Genomic DNA, 5,923 nt, shown 5'->3' with positions numbered 1-5,923 from the left:
GAGCCCCTCGGAAGGTGGGTATCTCGTGTTGTTAACAATAATGGTACCGTCAGTGTCAAATTCCATCACCTTGTTTCCAATCATTAAAGTTTTTCCTCTTTCATCAAACCTTGGACCATAGTCGTGGTCAATAGTTCTATGTTTTCCACCGGCGTCTCGTATAAACTGGGTCATGTATTTTCTAGTTAACGGGTTCTCAAACTGCTCTTCAATGTACTTAGATGCTGTTTGAAAGCCTAATGGAGACGAAACAACCTCTTCCAATTGACTAGTTTCAGCTCTAGGTGTTGATATGGCTTCTGGTTTAAACGGTTGTCCAATGTAATCATCGTCATCACTCTCATAGTCCATTGGCTCTTCTTTAGAGGGCTGTTCAATTTTAACATCTGTTTTTGGTTCGCCTTTTTTTAGTTCTCTAATTAACGGTTTGTATTGCTGCTCTAGCAGTTTTTCACTCTCCACACTACCATCTTTAAACTGTCTAAATTTACGCCTAACTGCTTCTTTCAACTCTGCTATTTGCAGAGTGAGATGTTTATTCTTCCGCGTCATCTTTGATAATGAGCCTGAAACACCACAGCTAGCCTCTTAAGGCAATTCAATCTGCCGAAAAAATAGTGCACGTTTCTTATGTTTACGTAGGTAGTGCACCACTTCTTTCAAAGATATGCCCGAGGTAATATCTATATCTCGGTAGTATCTCTTTGTCACCAGATCAAATTGCGGAATAGTGTACCTTTTTGACCAATTCCGAAAAACAAACGTTCTTTTCCAATTATCTCTCCATTGTGGTATTTCCGCTACGGTATACCGCTCACTAACGTCACTTTTTTCCATATACCTCTGCAAAAAAGACATTGGACGCTTCATCTCATTGTGGTGCAACAGAAACGAGTTCAATAACCAAAATTCACTTGGATTCGCTCCAGTGAACTCACGCCACTGGTCAAACAGTTGACGATCAGTTATCGTATACACACCATTATTGAAACTTATTCCAAAACGTTCGCTATATTGTTGTAAAGTTGGCAACGCAGCCTTTAGAAATTCTGTTGTAAACAGTCCTTGGCACAAGTTGTTTACCCCGGCATAAGGTTTACCACGAGATCTCGGTAATCCCGGAGGTACCGGACCATATGCTACATTATAACTCACATCGATATGGCATTTCGACGCCATCGCAGTTTTATAAATCGTCAGAGGTGATCTTATTGGTAGAGTCCGTTCAGTCAATACTATACATCTTGCTGCGTGGGGAATATTGCAACCGTATTCGAGCATTCGGAGGTAAATCTGAGTAAAGTTTATGCTACCATGAAGGTTGCGCAATGGTAAAACCTTACCAAAAATATCCGGAAACGGTCTAAATCTCGAAATTATATTATGGGACTCTCTAACTGTGCAGTTGTTCATATCTTCATGATAGACCACCAGTTCAAGAGGAACTTTCTTTTCTTCGCATTTTTCCAAAAATCTAATCCAGATTTCACGGTTATACATACGTTCACTCGCAGATATCATTAACAAGATAACCGGGGGTAGTACAGCGCTCTGTTTTGGCACTTTATGTCTCCAACACCGCCTATTGTACTTGTGACCATGACGTCCTTTTCTGCTACAGTAGTTTCCACAAAACTTTTTCTTATCGGAATAGTAATATGTGCAAAGATTAGATTTAACATTATGAAGTTTGGTATCGTAACCTCTAAGGTCGTTGTAGGTGTAGATGTTAACCATTATAACTCCTCAATGAAACTGTCAAATCCTATACGGTATCTTCCTTTATTAGTGTTTCGAGTCTTGTCGATAACTAAGAACCCATGATTGTCTTTCCACGCCAGTGAACACAACTGTTTGAATTTATCAAATGGCATGTCGGTAGTGACATGGTCGCTATATACATGTCGTAAATTCATATCATCCTGTTTGAATAGTATTAAAAGGTTTGCGTTGTCTCTAATAAGCTGCTTTGGTATAGCACTATACGTCTGACCCAAATAAAAGGTGTCAATATTGTTATGCCTACCCATAGTGAAATAGTTTGTAATGTTGTTGTGTTTCTCACAGGATATATCGTCAAATATCATTATTGAATGTTGTTTAGCCTTATTTGGATGAACTACCAAGTTGTTGTCACCATATGCAAAATAACCAATTTCCTTAGGTAGAGCCAATGGTAAAAACTGGTATTTGGGCTGATTCAGGGATTTACAGAAAATGTAGATATTTTCAAAAACAAGACCATTTGGATCGAATAATAAATTAAACACAACATTTGTTTTACCCGAGTTGCTGGGGCCTGAAAGGATGCCGCGAATTGAGTCTGGTAGCAGATGGCCATGTTTATTTTTAGATGCCAGACCCTCGCCGAGATACTCGTCATAGTTTTTTACCGTCAAAGGGGGACTCTGCTGCGCCACACGCATCGTGTTCAACTGATGTATCACACTCACCCTATCGTTTATAAATACGCCCGGATGCAGCTGCTTGATCTACACAGAGCCGTCACCGGATGCTCTAAATAAGAATGTCGCTTTTACTAAGCCATGTGTCGCTTCTCTTGTCAAAGCCAAGCCATCTGACTTTTATTTTATCTCCTTTCCGCTGTAACACTCTTTCAACTAAATATACATCTCCGGTCTTTGATTTATTTAGCTCCTGTTCATAAAACCCTCCCTTTAGTATTTCACCGTTATGGTCTTTGAGTACATATGTAGGTGGTTTTGTCGGTTTGATGGCATAAATGGTGAAAACCTCGTTTGTCCAGTTTGGCAGATAGCCTTTAGTAAAAACTCTTTTATACTTGCTAATCCTAACACTATCCCCCAGTTTAAATTTTGGTGCCACCCTTTTTCCCTTCTTGTTTATCCTTTTTAATATTTCCTTTACATTCTTTTGTTTCACATCTTTTGGTTTCATACCAATTGTTTTATGTACCGAGTTATTATATCGTTTGAGAATATCAGGAAGTAATGACAACCATTCATATGTACCCTTTGCGGTAAACTCTTTCCACATCCACTGTTTCAAAGTTCTGTTATATCTTTCCACGATACTAGCTTTTAAATCAGAAAACGTAGAATAATGGTTAATTTTATACTTTTTCATGAGAGCACCAATATGTTTATTAAACCATTCGGTTCCTTGATCGGTTTGAAAGTGTTTCATCTTATGTTTTATCAAAATAGGTTCAAGTGCCTTGGCAACTGCCGGACCTGTCTTATCTTTTAACGGGACTGCAAACCCGAGTTTTGAAAAACAATTGATCATAGTCATGATGTACCGATTACCTTTATTTAGCTTTGCATAAGGCTGCATCTCTACGAGATCGGCCTGGTACAAATCATTTAACCCTTTAAGAGTCACTTTCCGTCTAGTGTAATTTTTTCTAGCAGGTTTGTGTAGCTCTTCAGCTATAGCACGTCTGACATCCATTGTTAAAATGATACAACTTGACAGTGTATTGATAATTTATTAAGTTTTTATAAATGCTGCGGCCCCTCCACCGCCGCAGCTCGTGATGGCCTCCAAAAACAAACTAGTTGCCACCTCCGTTTATTTTTTTTGTTTTACAAACATTTAGTTTTTACAATATTTACAAGTGACTTTATGGAAGATAAATAACGGATTCATACAAATGCGACATGTTTCTTTGGGGACTTTAAACTTTGGATACATGTAGTTACCTCTTCGCTTTAAGCGAGAAGGAAGATCAACCATTCTTCCACAGTCAATACATAACCTACTAGAGCCTCTAAAAGACTCGTAGTAATTTAGGGTTACATAACCACAGTTTTCTCTATGACAGTTCAAAATGTCCTGCCTTAGCGTTGATGGAAGATCAACACTTTCTTTTACATAAGGGAAAAGGATAACGTTTGTGCAAATTTCCCTAATTGAAAGCTCAGACAAGGACAACATGATGGCAAGAAGGTTCCAAATAGAATAGTCTTTTTATTTGCCCCCCCCAGAAAAGCTGCGGCCCCTCCACCGCCGCAGCTCGTGACGGCCTCCAAAAACAAACTAGTTGCCGTCTCCGTTCCCCAAAATTTCTCTTACCACCTTCTCAAGGATGGGATCAAGGATTGTAGACAGGAACATCTTCTCAATCTGGTCCAATTGTATAGACGTGCTGCACAGATGGTGCATCTATCTCTTGGAGTCTTAAATTTTGGTACACATACAATTGTTCCAAACCGTCGAAAAGAAATATTCGCTGCCTCTCCACAATCCTTACAAAACTCTTCATTGTCGAGAAAACAAATATGGTAGTAGACATAGCCACAGTTTTCATGGTGGTAATTGAATATGTAATCTTTAATCACAGGTGGGATTGCTGCTTGCTTTACAGCATTTAAAAGAAACATGTTATCAGTAATTGTTCTAGCTGAGAGCTCAAATAGGGACAACATGGTGGCGAGAAGGTTCCAAATGGAATGACACTCACCCCTCCACACATGGTTTACGGGCCTTTCGGCCGCGCCAGTGACCTTCATACATGGTTTAGAGGCTTTTTAGTCAGCCGTGCCAGTGACCTTCACACATGGTTTACGGGCTTTTTAGTCAGCCGCGCCAGTGACCATCATTCACACATGTACAAGGAGTAGCTCAAGTCCCTCCAGATTTGAGCGCCTCAATGTACAAACACATTCAAAAATAGCCCCACTCCAGTTGGATCCCAGCCACCATGTGTTTCGCATCGTGTTTTGGCTGGATATTCTCCATCAAGCGCGACGAGCCGTCGCCATTTATCGTCAAGACAAGAGTGGTATTTCTTAGACCGGTGGAACCAATCTACGAAGAACTTCGACCCTTGGATCTCAGGCCACCACCGTTACCACCAAGAAACATAGAATATGCCACCATAAAGGTATGTAGTGATAGTGGAGAGGGGAGCGCAACACATGTGCAGCATGTGCAACATGTGTTCAGTGTCCAACATGATCTCTCTGATGCTGGTCGTTAGTGATTTTGTTCAACATTATTTATATCGCAGAGTATGTGAATTTTTGAATTTGATTGAAGAAGACAACGATTCAGACACAGATTCGGAATTTGGGGTCAATTGGGGACCGGGAGGGTGGAACGGGTGGAACGAGGTGGATATTGGGGATTGGGAGGAGTTGAGTGACAGTGATAGTAGTGATTCAGGAGTTGAGATTTTGGTGAGTTTTTTGAATTTTAAACCCATATGGAAGTGTATCATAATTGCTACCATGTTTCCTTTTTGGCCCCGTAATTTTAAACTGTTTGACCTCACTGATTGTAACTATATTCCTATCCTTTGTTCGTCTGATTCTATTTTCCTCAATGTCCATTGTTTGTGCAGCATCACCAAGGACCATCTCTTTCAAACTGTCAAATCCAATCTTTTTAGAAGTTTTCATGTTTAATGTAAGCCCTTTTACTTTACAAACGGGAATCAATTTTTGTTTGTTTGTTGACCACACGAGGTATGCATAGGTTTTTGGCCCTCCAGATACAAACTCTGTTATGTATGAACCTGGTCCATACTCGGCCAACTCATCGGTCATTTCCCCTAGATAATCTCCCGTGGGAACTCTGTACAAACCACCCTTGTATACATACAATACAGAATCAGTATCATAATACAACACTTGACCACCCAAGGCATCTAGATGCTCATAGAGCTTCAATCTCGCTTGGGCAGTAGTGTAAGCTGCCAACACAACATTTACATTTTGCAATGGCTCCCCAACCTCCTCAATGTACTCCCAGCTAACAACAAGAACCTCATCATTGACAATCTGTACTCTATTTACATCTATTTCGGGGCTAGTTAACATTTTGAAAAGTGTTTTTGGGTCCCTGACAATCGTAGCTTTGGTCTGATTTTCACGCTGTCCAAATTTTCCCCAAAACGAGTTCAACATCAGTTTAGCCAACGACCTTAAGCCACCAT

Source organism: Macrosteles quadrilineatus, unplaced genomic scaffold, assembly GCF_028750875.1.
Source record: "Macrosteles quadrilineatus isolate MER2022 unplaced genomic scaffold, UCM_ALF_1.0 Scaffold_351__1_contigs__length_89706, whole genome shotgun sequence".
Lineage (NCBI taxonomy): Eukaryota > Metazoa > Arthropoda > Insecta > Hemiptera > Cicadellidae > Macrosteles > Macrosteles quadrilineatus.
Note: the sequence above shows the minus strand (reverse complement) of the source record.